This window comes from Carassius auratus, unplaced genomic scaffold, assembly GCF_003368295.1.
Source record: "Carassius auratus strain Wakin unplaced genomic scaffold, ASM336829v1 scaf_tig00021426, whole genome shotgun sequence".
Classification (NCBI taxonomy): Eukaryota; Metazoa; Chordata; class Actinopteri; order Cypriniformes; family Cyprinidae; genus Carassius; species Carassius auratus.
In genome coordinates this window covers 1-14,289 of record NW_020525110.1, presented here as the reverse complement: position 1 = coordinate 14,289, position 14,289 = coordinate 1, and the positions used below count along the sequence as shown (strand labels likewise).

At 36.1% G+C, this 14,289-nt stretch overlaps 1 long non-coding RNA gene across 1 annotated transcript in view; it reads left to right on the top strand.

Moving 5' to 3' along the window:
• LOC113076914 (uncharacterized) overlaps nucleotides 1-8,510 on the top strand; it is a 29,316-nt gene extending 20,806 nt beyond the window's left edge. Inside the window, exon 2 of the long non-coding RNA XR_003281245.1 lies at nucleotides 8,079-8,510. This is a non-coding gene — a long non-coding RNA (uncharacterized LOC113076914). The remainder of the gene's footprint in view (nucleotides 1-8,078) is intronic.
• Nucleotides 8,511-14,289: the final 5,779 nt, after the last annotated feature.

Sequence of the window (14,289 nt, the reverse complement as noted above, 5' to 3'; positions counted from 1 at the left end):
CTGAAAAATGGAAAGCTTGCACAACTCTAAAAAACCTGCAGTTATATCAGCAATAATGAGGCACAATACGCATCAGGTGTGCCCTTCCAGTGGTGTTCAAGTGCGGTGCCCCATATTCCTGGCCACCTGTTCCTGGTGTGAGTTTGGACTTGGGCAGGCAATAAAAAGGGCCAGGGGGTGATGATTGGAGGTAGATAACTCCAACACAATGACTTGTGCCACAATTGAGGCCAAATGGAAGTTGTTAACTGTTCTTTCAAAACCATAATAACTAATTTTCCCTCTTATTTTTTGCTGAGCATTACATTTGGCCACCTGAACTAAAACACCTCTTGTAACAGACTTAAAGGGGGGGTGAAATGCTATTTCATGCATACTGAGTTTTTTACACTGTTAAAGAGTTGGATTCCCATGCTAAACATGGACAAATTTTCAAAAATTAAGTTGTACGTTTGAAGGAGAATTTCTGTTCCAAAAATACTCCTTCCGGTTTGTCACAAGTTTCGGAAAGTTTTTTTTTTTCGAGTATGGCTCTGTGTGACGTTAGATGGAGCGGAATTTCCTTATATGGGTCCTAAGGGCACTTCTGCCGGAAGAGCGTGCGCTCCCGTATAGCAGAGCAGAGAGAGGCTGTGCACATACAATCACTGATCAGAGCGAGAGCGTCGCGAAATGTCACAAAAGAAGTGTGTTTTTGGTTGCCAGGGCAAGACAACCCTGCACAGATTACCAAAAGAGAAACAGCATTAAGGGACCAGTGGATGGAGTTTATTTTTACAGAGCATCAACGGAGTTGTGCAAGTGTTTTTGTTTGTTCCCTGCATTTCGAAAATGCTTGTTTTACAAACAAGGCCCAGTTTGATGCCGGATTTGCACATCGTTTATTTCTTAAGGATAATGCAGTCCCAATGAAAAAGGGTCACGATCGTGTGTTGGAACCACAGGCGGTGAGTAAAACTGCTTCAAATATCTCTGTGTTGTTAACTTAGCTATCGGCGCGTAAGCACATCAAGTAAACGACATGCGATGTTGTCATCAAACTGCACTTTCCACATGTACAGCTTAAAAAAAAAAAAAAAAAAAAAAGACGACAAAGTGGAACTTAGTCATTTTCCAAAACCGCTAAGTAAATATATACAGTTTCAGTACATACCACATAGAGACGTCGTTGCTGCTGCTGCTCTTGTTAAATTTCAGCCTCTGGATCTGATTCTGGATCATAATTATATACGCTGAATCTGACTGCAAGCCATGGTTTGTTTTGGATGATGGTTTTTTTCCTCAAGGTAATGTCACTCCAAACGCTCTCAACGCAAAAGCCTACTGGCGCTCGTGATTCTTTAGCTCCGCCCACACATCACGCCTCCAGCCGGTCGTGTTTTTCCGGGAAAAATCGGTGCAGACTATCTTTCTCTTATGAATATAATAAAACTAGAGACTTTTTGGAGTTATGAAGGATGCAGTACTACTCTATAGGTACTCAAGATTAACAGGATATTGAGTGAAAACGAGCATTTCACCCCCCCTTTAATGCATAGTTCACCCAATAATTCTGTAATGAGTTACTCAATCTCATGTCTTTTTTAGTTACCATTGTCTTCAATTTGTCTGAGAGATTTCTCAAAATATCTTCTATGTTTCTCAGAAGAAAGTCATACAGTTTTTAAATGGCACACAACAAACACTTTTTCAGTAAATAGTAAATAGTAAATGATAATGCAGTCTTTATCTCATAAATTTATCTTAGTATTTCCATGTACCAGTTTCGTAATGAACCATACTGAGTATCATTATCCAGATAGACTCCATTTGAAATATTTTTGTTGTTGTTGTTGTTCTTTTAACTCTTAATTCGATAAATTTCTAGCTTTTTTAGTTTTCCAAACATTTTGGAATCTGCCTTCTGCACAGATTTTTGTCATAAGTGCACGGCCCTGCAGCGTAGACAGATGGCTGAACAGGAATAAACTCTTTATGACACTAGTTTACTCACACAGAAATTTAAGCCCACATTTTCATGTAATTGAATAGAATTTCACTATGCAAACAAGATAAACGCAACGTCCTGCATTGCAGTAAAAGTTCACCCTGGGGCAAGCATGGCATTTGACCTCGCAAAGTTAATTCAACGCCTCCATGAGACATCTACAGAAACTGCGAGAGAGCAAAAAGTAATAGCCAGGGTTGGTATTTTAAAAGCAGATGAGATGTAATAAGTTAACATCTGGTTATGAAGATTGTTATGAAATGCTCCAACCAGACTACTGGTCACATTAATTCAAATTGTAAACTGGATAAATGCACATCTTGTCTGTGGGTTGTTCGTGATATAAAACTCTTTAATTTTATGAATGTTGTAGGTTGTTCTAAACAGAAGCACAAATGTCCACAGAGACCTTTTTGAGCAGGGAAAAATGTTCCATCCCACGGCATCATTCTTGGAATGGCTCTGAAATTTATGAAGTGTCAGATTTCTAGAGCTAAATCTTAGGATCTAATATGAAAGATCAAGGCCTGGTTTTGTAATTTGGTTCTTTTAAACTCTCTATATAAGACTCATATCTTACATTTCACTCGTAACCTTAATCCAATATGAACAAAAAGAACAAGAGCTGTTTGTCACCTTTTGTATTTTTGTATTTGAATGTGATGGCCTACTTAAAATTTTCACATTTGAGCCCTGTGGCTTGTACTGCTCTAGATACTGTACAAAACATGAGGCATGTGCATCCAGACCACACCTGAACATGACATGTTTGTTTCTCTCATCCTCCTCAATGATTAAAACATTCATTTTCTATCTGAATGGATAGCTTACAGGTTATCAGTGATTCCCACAGGACACTGGATCTGTATAGGAGTCAGTGTGCATAATGCAGTGTGAAGTCAGTGGGAGTGGTCCATAGACATGTGGGCCTCCCACAATGCACCTTTACGGGAATGAAAAGAGCTGACAGTTTTGTCATCAGTATGGGAAAGGAAATTAGAGAGTCTGTTATACTTGCTGTGAGAGAGAGGGGAAAAAAAGGATAAATCTTTAATAGCAAAAAAGGACCATCTCTATTTACAGCTGCATTAACTGAGAAATGTCAATAAAACCTAATTTAAAAAAAAAAATCTGAAAATGTAGGAAGTAGCCAACAAAAGAAAATGAAATATCAATACACTACTGTGTTGTGATCGTCTATCATCACAACATTGAATCGATAAGTATTTTACATTGTTGTTATTTAGCATTTTAAAGGAGTAGTTCGTCCAAATATGAAAAATCTGTATTTGTTTATGTTCTCTCTTGCTACAAAAGGAGAAATGTAAAAAAAAAAAAAAAAAATACGAGTCACAGTGAAAGAAATCAGTGATACAGCTTTGGAATGACATGCAGATAAACTATGCCTTTAAAAGTCTGTCATTTCTAGCACCTTTAAGAACAGTTTGCAGACGTTTAAAGGTTGTGGACAGTACAACTCTTTTTCATGTCACATTGAAAAGCTGATGTATGAAAATCCTAACGGTGAAAGTCAATGTAGCATGACTGCATGCATGGCTACTCAGCTATATCAGCTGACTTTGTTTTCTGCAGCATCAACAAGAACAAGCTGATGTTAGGACTGGGTATCGGTAACAACATCGCAATGTGTTACATATCGATACAGATCACTGAAGTGCAACTGAATTGTGTTTAAAAGTGTGCCAAATCCACATAACCAACCCAGTGTGTCAATGAGAGAGTAAAAAAAATAAATAACGGAAATCTTAATAGAAAAATGAAAATTTTAAAGCTTATCTGTCTGATACATCAATATTGGATTGTATCACCACAAGTCTACTCAATATAACACAAAAGTAAATCAATACACGTCTCACCATGTGGAAAAATGATTCCCAATTAATACAATTAATTCTATACTGTATATATGACCGGAATTACTAACAGCTTGTGCCAGCGCAAACCAGTTGTTATTCTTGCACCTGACCTTATTGAATATGCATTTGAAGGAGTTTCTATTTCAGATGCAAAATTTATTAGGTGAGAATATTCAAATGAATCACGCAATGTGATTTACTAACTTTTGCGTTCACCAAATTACTGGTATTTGCGTCATTATTGAACACCTCAAAAAGCAAAGCAGGTGGTAATCTCCACTGCTCATGGTAGATTGCGCTGATCATTATGAAGATGTGTCTGTTTTTTAATGTGTGCATTGTCAGAAAAACACCCACAGAATTTCCCTCCCATCTGCGGGGAATTTTAATTATTTATTTTTTTTATTTTTATTTTTTTTGGAATTGCACTCCAACAGTAATTTGCTCTATTTAGTAAATTAGTAAACCCATATATAATAGTTGGAAATAGTAATTTCTTGTTTTTTCTGAGTACTTTAACAAAAAAATACTGTTCTAGAAAACCAGATTTTCTAAATTATTTATCTTATTGTGAACGATTCATGAAAATTTTTTGACTCAATTGTATGTCACAATATAGAAGAAAACATCTGTCACTTATTCTAAAACATCGCAATTTTTTTAGAAACTGTTTTCTCACTTTTTAGGTTTTTAGAATAGTTTTTTGTTAACAGTAACCTTGGCACTAACCATTTTAGTCTAGCTGAGTTTGCCTCTCATCCGCTGTTGAGGAAGAAAGATACATGAAACCCTGCTGAAATCCAGCCTAACCTGAGCAGGCTGTTGTTCAGCCCTGCGCGCTTTCATAAATGCAGGCATTAATTATGGATTTATTGCTGTCCTTGTCTGTGCGCTGCTGTGTCACTATGCAGATCTCAATTATTCATGAGCTGTAGGAGCGGGGTAAAGGGAGGTGCACCCAAGCGGGACGGTGCAGTTTACAGATTATTTCTTTTTCAGAACCAAATCGTCCCGTTCGCTTTATTGCAGTATTTTAATGACTTGCTCCCCATTTCTCATTTAAAACTAAGACTAATAGCAGTCAGTGGTGACATTTCTGTAATGAGGATGTTGAGTGTGTACTTACACTGACGCTCTGTGATATACGTTTGCATATGAAGCTAGGAATCTCAGCTTCACCACCCCAGTGTACCCCAGTGAGTTAATTACAAGTTTAAATAAGTAGAATGTCATGCTGAAGAGGCACTTTATTTAGTGTAGCAAAGAGATATGTCATCCTGCATTGCACACTTCTGCCCTGGAGAAATTATGTGTCACTCACTGTTTTATACACATCAAGTAAACAGACTCCATGTATATTGGCCATATTATACACTTTTGTAGCAGTTTAGTTTTTGCTTTAAGTCCATTTTAATGTCTAAGACTGAAAATTACTGACTGCTACAAAGTGTCCTAACAACCTAACAATGCTGTGTGATGCAACACAATTGCAACCATTAATATATATATATATATATATATATATATATATATATATATATATATATATATATATATATATATATATATATATATATATATATATATATTGAGAAGCTTGATTTTTGCTCTATTAGATTTTACTGTGGAGCTGCTTGCTTTTTCAGTAAAAATTAAAGAGACTGGTGCATTAAACTAATAAAAAAGTGACAGTTGATACTTTTACATTGTTATAAAGGTTTTCTTTATAACTTTATGTTCATTAAAGAATCCTGTAAAAGAATGTGTTAAAATTTCCTTAAAATATTAAGCTATTTTCTACATCAATAAAAAATAAGAAATCTTACTTGAGCATCAAATCGGCATATTAGAATGATTTCTGAATGATCATGTGAGACTGAAAATGAACTTTTGAGTCATGATGAAATGAGACTGAGATGAAAATGTAGCTAGGCCATCACGGGGATAAAATACATGTTAAAATATATTAAAATAGAAAATTGGTATTTAAAATTGTAATTTTTTACACCATTTATACATTGATGAGCAGTTTTCTAAGAAGTTAACATGGCAGATCGGTTGTAAGCTTCTAATTGTAAACATTAGAGAGTATACATATATTTAAATTTCCAAAGAGTGAGAAATCTTTAATGGGTTAGACAGCAGTTCATGCATTAGATTTTGTGCTGATTTCAGTGTATGCCACCAGGATTGTGGGTAAATCCTGTGTTTCTGTGTAGTAGTGCCCCGTTGACTGCAGTAGTGATGTGCATAAATAGCTGGCGGTCTGCTGTACTGAGACACTTGCAGAAGGTCACTCTATTGATTCAGTCCCGCACTGCAGCCTTTGATTACCGGGCCTGACACACCACCGCAATCTATAATGCATTGTATATGCTCCGTGCAGGAATCTATAATGACTCTCTATATTCCGCCCTCATTCATAATGAAGGATAAGCGGTGCCCACGTTCCCCAATCTGTCAGATAGTCCCAGTCCGTCAGGCTTGTTTTACATGCACAAGTGAGTGGCACATTATTTTAGCTCTGTAAATGGTTCACTTTTAAGATATGACCGTGGCCGCTTGTGGGTGTGCAGGGTTTATTAACTTGAAAATGTGATACAAGTGCACAAGTTTGACTGTGATTGCTCATTTAAGTCAATAAATTAATGTACAAGCATTCACAAGTTGAACTAGAGTCCCGGTGTGTGTGTGTGTGTGTTGGGGAGGGGGGAATTATATTTGGCCAGAGTTTGCAGTCTGAATTGAACGCGATGAGATAAAGTTTTCACCGGATGCACATGAAAACACACATACCCCAGTGCATGGCAAGTGTGGTCAATGTGCATGGAATACTAGATCACTGTTTCCCCATACAGTGCAGTGTCTACTTACATATCGCCTACCATTTTTTTTTAAATGATGTGAAACTGAATGCATTATTCAAACATTTCAAACTGTAAAATGCAACATTGTTGTCACATGGCTTACTTTTTCAGTTGGCATGCAAAAAAAAAAAAAAGAGAGAAAGAAAAGTAGTTAAACGTGGCAGTCTAGAAAAACTGTGATGCTATAGATATTACTTCCAGATTACATGTCATTCTTTGCGGGAGATTTCTTTGGAAGTTCAGATTTATGCATTTGGATCCAAAGCAATTTTATCCAAAGCGACTTACTTTGCATTCAAGGTACACATTTAAATGTTTTTCTTGCTTTCCTAGGAATCAAATCCATAGAGCTTGGCTTTGCTTGTGCCATGCTCTACTTTTTGAGCTACAGGAGAGCTAAACAAAATCTGTTCAGCCGGGACATCATCAAACGCTGACAACATTTTGAGTCATGCAAATGGGAGTTTTTTGTATGACTTGTAATCCATAATGTTAATAAACACAAATATAATATAAATGACAATATAAATGTAAACATATACATACTTATTTGTATGCATAATATATATTTTTTATAATAAATGCATTTTTTCAAACCTCAAAACTCTAAATTTAGTGATTTAAAATTGAAAATGTATCGGTAAATAACAAGCCTTTTGCATTGTGCTGTGTGTGTGTGTGTGTGTGTCTATACTATATATATATATATATATATATATATATATATATATATATATATATATATATAGTGAATTGTATACATACACACTATATGTGTGTTTTTAAAAGAATTTTATTATATGTTATTGAATGTTTGTTATTATATGTTAACCCATGCCATTGTAACAAGTCAAACATTATTTTTGGTTTGCTATAGTGGTGTGCAATGACTAAATGGGAAATTTTCTTCTCTACTTCCTCTACTATGAAGTGATACATTGATGTGCAGTTGTTCCCTGTGTCATTGGTATTTCCCTTTATGCTTACATGCGATTTGGAACCTCACATAAATGGCATAATTAATATAAAACATAAACAACATTATTTGTTTAAAAATAGTTTTATTTTCTTTATATCTGGAATTTCTCTTTCTTTGATATGTGCCCTTTCACTGTGTGCTGACTTCACCACTAACTTTCTCTGTTTACTCCTTGAGTTCACTGTAATCCTCATTAACAGTTGAGCTCAGTCCAGTTTTATATATATATATGTATGTATGTATGTATGTATATGGAGGAACAGACAGAGATGGTAGACAATCTTATACCTCACTTATGCCTTAATCTCTCGAAGATAACGCAAGTATGTCCTATCATCTCACTGATCATACACGCTGTGTTTTTACAGGACCAGAATCCCTTGCAGAGGCCCTAGAGGAATAAGAACTCATCAGAGCCATCGGTTCGCTGAAGTGAAGTCTCATAAGTGAAGTCTCAAGGGACCTCGAAACCATCCGCCCATTCTCTGCAGAGGGGCCGCTGCCATGATATAACCTCCAAGCCTCTAAGTGCACACACAAGCAAGACCCAGCGACCTCCGACGTCCCCCTTCCGCTCTGGAGGAGCCCCGAGGTGGTGCGCTGCCGCTGAGCTGAGTATGCCTCAAAGTCCTGTGTTGTGAAAGGAGAGTGTGCGCTGGGCAGCACTAGGCGCCATGCGGCCGTGGACGGGCTCGTGGCGCTGGATTATGCTGGTGCTGCTGGCCTGGGGCACGCTGCTTTTCTACATCGGGGGTCACCTCGTGAAGGACAGCGAGAATCCAGAACGGTCCAGCAGAGAGCTCTCCAAGATCCTGGCCAAGCTGGAAAGGCTGAAACAGCAGAATGAAGATCTGAGACGCATGGCAGAGACTCTAAGGTTTGTGATTTTTTTTTTTTATTATAAATTTTTCTTTAGGGGTTTTCTTCAGATGTGAGTTATTTGGACTGCCAGTATAATTTGGGATATCTACTGCAATAGCCCGCAGGCCAACAGGTTTGTGAAGTCTAATATGTGATATGTTAGCTGGATTATGATCTTCCTCCACAAAAATCAGAAAATGCTATATTTATGGCATGTTGTCCCAATATTTTATTTTAGTTTACATTTTAGTTTGTTTTACTGATTTTGTTATGTGCTTTTTGTCATTTTTATTTTAATTATTTATCTTTAGCTTTATTTTTAATTTTAGCCATCTCCAGTTTTAATAACTGTACTACTTTAACTACCGTAACTTGTTCAGTTAGTTGCCAAAACAACATTCAGTTATGTTTTTTAAAGTTAAGATTTCATATGTTTTTATTTCAATTAATTAAAATGATTTTGAATAGTTTTTAGTTTAACAATGACAACACTGACCATAAGCTATTTTTTTTTTTTTTTTTGTAAAATGCGCTCAGTTCTTCCTTTTCTCTATTTTATCACTACAGTTTATTCTAGAATCAGGCAAGATTGTTGACTAGTCAGTCGACAAACACTATTAATTGGTCAACTAGTCTATTCTTGTTGGGGGTTTTTAAAAGTAACATTTTAAAAAGTAAAAGTAACAAGAAGATGTTTTTTATTTGCATCGCACTTTTCATGATATATATTGTTTCAAAAGCAGTTTTACAAAAAATATGGTTTTCAATGTTAATGATATCCTAATATCTTATTGCTTTTACATTTAGAAGATTGGAACTGGATGATAATATAATTTACATTCTGCAGTGAAAGAAACAATCAAGCAGTTGAGATTTGCAATACTTTAGATAGGAAACGAGGTGCTGTGTTTTAGCTTGCTGACAGCTTTCCAGTATTTTCAGCATGGTAAAATCCTCCCAGTAGGTAGTGAGTAGTTGCGTACTGACATTAAATCACCAATTTGTAGCAAATTCACCATAACAGTACATTTAAGGACAGTTACAGTTGTAATTCTGTTGGTCTTGTATTTACACTTGCTGGGTTATGATGGGTCCTCATCAGCCAATAGTCTTGTATGGTCAGGCTTGCACTAGTCACATCCTGTCATGCACTGTGGAATTTGACAGACAGCCATTGGGCTAAATTTGAGCTGCTTTGCTAGTTAAATGATCATTGCCCTTCAGGACACCTTGTATAATCGACAGATGCAAACAGGCTTCTTCAAAGTTCACCTGCCTGCCATTGTCATCTAAATGTGTGTATATATGCATGCGTATATGTGCTGTGTGTGCAAACTTGTGTGCACCGTGGTATTTCACTAAGCTGTGGTCATGACATCTTATAAATTATACTGTATTAATTATTCCAAACATTTGGTTGTATATATAGTTATTTTTTATCAGATTTTTCTTTAATAAACCGTTCAGTATGCACCATTTTTTATTATCTTTTTATGTATGTTTGGAAACACTAACAAGTAAACCAATTTGTTACTTGTCATCACTTGTCATTTGCCCTTTGAATGTATGTGTTGTATACAAAACTAATACTTTGTCAAATAATAATAAAAAGCTAAATAATTGATGCATGCAAGACATTAAATATTAATTTACTTTACCTGTAAACACTGGTGTTTTTAGAGACCCACTCTGTAGAGCCACAATAAAATATGACTTTCAGAACTAGTCAGTTGCTAATGCTACCAAAAGTCACCAAAATCTTGGTAAAGGTCACTGAAAGGTTTTGGACACATCAGCACCATAAGAAAGACTTTTACTCTAAATATTGTATGAAAATCAGCTTCCCATAAACAAAAAGAGGAAACAGGACATCCTACTTCCTGCACACATGTTAACAATCCTAGGAACAACAGATTCGTTAAAAGGTTTTTGCATAACATAAACACATAACTTGTGATTATACTGTTGTATGATTTTCAGAAAAAGGCTATGTGAAGGCTTTGAAGCAATGCTTTTTTTTTCATCTGCAGTTAGTTTCAGTGAAGTATTTCTCAGCTACTTATTTCATGCTCCAGACAATTATAAATGATTAAAACAACTGCGGTATGGACAATGAAAAGCATTAAAAGTGTTGTTTCAATACAAAGTCTCTAGCAGCTAGACTTTACCGACATCACAGACAGATGATATAGGGTGATGAGTTGGACACACCACACATACTAGCCCGACTGTCGTTCGCCGCCAATGGCCAATCGTCACTGTTGTACTGTTTTGCTGAATATCTTAACAAACAGTCAGAAACCACTTCACTATTGCTTGTCTGATATTACTTATAGTATAGTCTCAATGGTATTCCAAAACCAGTAAATCGTGAATGGATTTGTCAAGATTCACATTCCTAGTAACCGCCCAAAACTCTTATTTAAAGCTTCTCTTTTATTAGAGATGATGTGTTTACAGTAGCTCTGGTGTAGTGAACTCCTGATTTGAATTCTGATGAATTGTTTGCATAGTGATTCTTGACTCTTAAGGGTGTGTATGTGTGTGTGCTTGCCTGCACAAAGTAGTAAAGGATGGAGAGAGTGTTATTTGAAATATATGAACATGTGCAGTCCTAATGAATTGAAACGATTTGTTCTCCTCCTATCGCTCAGACACAGTACAGTATCAGCGCTGTCAGTCTTTCATTAAGCACTTCCTGTGGGAATTATCAGGCACTGATACATGCACACACACACACCGCAATTCCCCATTAGAGCCCACTGATGCTTCGTCGTGCTTTTATATTGACTCCTGTGTAAATGAAAAAGCGTAATAACGCACACATAGAGCTTGTTCGGCAGATATGTGTATGAGTGACGAGGCAGGCCAAAGATGGTGCTGTGATTGATCCAGAAGGAGAAGTCTGATGGAAGAGAAGGTGTATGACTAAAGCACTAACAGACACTTACATCTCTCATACACACTCACTTACACACAGCAGTGCTGGGAAAGCTTACTGATGAGTTGTATCTGTACAGATTAAAAGCTGGCCACCAGACTGCGATGATGACATTCCTTCATCCACATAGACTGTACTAACCCTGTGTCCAAATATGCCTGAAATAGGATTTTGTTCAATTTGGACATTTAAGTTAGCTGAGTTGAGCCCACAGAAATCTGTGTGAGCTGTGCTTCATAAATCAGTACACTATTTACAAAACACAACTGACCTTAATGTGACCATACCTTAAGGCAGCTGGTTTATTTAGAGACCATTTTGGTAAGGCCACCAGGCAGTCATGCAAATACTATACACTTGAATGGGAAAATCGCCAAATAGTTGTTTTGATAACATTATTTCTGTCTGCAAAATATCTGGCAATAATGGTATGATAAATGTAGCTTTTTTTTTTAAATCACACTATTTTTTCATGTTGGTCTAGCTTATGCAGATGCATATTTGAAGATATAAATAACAAGTACACTAAACAGCTTTTATACCACTATCAAAAACTTAGACATGTATTCCTACAGTGTAATCAGTAATCGATTTGGCCAAAAAAATTGTTTTAAAATTAATAAGGTTGCTCTGAACGGGTGAGTGGAATAACGTCACCATATTGTACCATTTGCAATTCATGAGCTAAAGTTTAGGTGATTGTTTACAGTCTTAAATGGATTTTTTTTCTCCTGTAATTTGTGCTAAGCATCAAGGTGTATATGCTCTTGTGTGTCACTCTTTCTTTGTCATGTCTTGTTCATTATGGATGATCCATTGGTGTTCTCAGTTCTGTTCCTTGTGTCCTATTTTTTCAAGTTGCCGAGTTATGTTGGTGTTATTTCTCTGATTGAATTTACAGGAGTGGTTTCATCTCCTTCCTCTGTTTGTGCGCATTTATTGTGCAGGGGAAAGTAAAAAGCAAAGAAAGAATAAGGGTGGAGATGGACTTTGGCTGATAAAGCTGATGTTTTCATGATAAGAGCATATATTATATTTTTATGATGACACAAACTCTTCTAGCCAAGACATGTGCCAGCATGTGCAAGACCATCTGTGTTTGTCCTGAATTTACATTCAAAGGGATAGTTCACCCAAAATGAATAGTTACTATGTAGTTAATGGATTATATAGTTAGAGGGATAGTTCACCACAGATTTTTGCAGTCTGTCAGTCTTATATTCAGTCATCAGAAATGTAAATATTATTGGGCAGAGCAAATATACTTAGACTATTGCACACCTTGGTGCCTATACACTTTTTACAAACAACAAACAAAAAAAATAAAAAAATAAAATCAGAAAATATACATTATTTTACATTTTATTACGTTTTCTTTTGTCATTGCTAATAATGAAATAGATTGAGGAATACTAAGACAATTTATGCTCGAACATATAAAAATAAGGAGGGAGAGGATAGTGAATGATGACGCTGGTCACTAAAGAACTGAGGTATGCATTTAAGGGTCAATAGCAATCAAATTTTGATTCTTTATCAGCAGCAAATCTATACTTTTAGAGCTTGCGTTCTGTGTTTTTATGGTGCCCAGAGTTAAAGGTTTATTGCTCTTTCATCCCTCAGGAGATTTAATGGAAATTGCCAGATACAAATTCCAGGTCTCAGATGTTTCTCATAAAATTCCTTGGGAGAAATAAAATAGAAGCTTGTCTGATGTGTATAGGTATAAAAGGAATATTGATGGCATATCACAGATATATTATTGATATTTAGGAGTTCATATGAATCATATCTCTAACTTTTGTTTGCATAATTTTGGGGATCTTTGTTCACTTTGCTCTCCATTTATTCTCATTGTTGTCTAGAAAAGTCAAATTTTTGATTTGATTTCAAATACTTGGCTGTCCAGCCAATAAATCCTGCTTAGAGGCCATGCAAATGTAATCTAGGAGCCAGTAACAGCATAAGATCCCTACCTCGCAATACATCACCCCTGAGACTGTGAACTCTGGATTCAGTGACAGTCAATTAGTCACTTCCAAATGAGACTAATTACTCGGGTTTAGACTTGGTCTTTTATTTGACCTCTATCTTTGGTGCAGCATTAATAAAAAACATCAAAACTGTAATTAGCTCTGATATAAGTTTCCCACACACAACTCAAATTGAGAAATGTCAAAAACAAACTATTCCGCACCACCAGTAGTCATTTGTAAAGGTAAAAACACACTTATTCCAGGTCCTACTCAGATTTGTGTAACAAATGCCAGTTACAAATTCAGGTCTCAGATGTGCACTTTTAAGAACCACATCATTTGCAAACACAAACACAGGCAGCCATTGGCATTACAAACACACACACACACACACCCATAGACTAGGGATTTAGCAGAACATTGTACCTAAACCATGGTGACATTGTTATTGTATTGTACAAATAAGTACAATTACCGAAAACATTGCCTATTTTATTCCATTGAAATGCAGGTTGAACAGTATAGCATTGACTTCAAATTTACTTACAGTATAGTAACAACAATTTTAATTAATTAACACTAATTAACACCTAATTTATATAGGGTTAACATTTTCTGCAGTGAGTTGGGACTCCATAACAGATATTGTTTTCCTTTCATCAGGCCTTTAATTATTGATGTGCAGTCACCTGTTGAGATTTCTAAAGGCAAACAAAGGCAGTGTTTTTTTTTTTCTCCTGCAATCAAAGATCCGTAGAACAGAGGAGATTTTACACAAGGAAAACTGACAGCTTCCTCCAT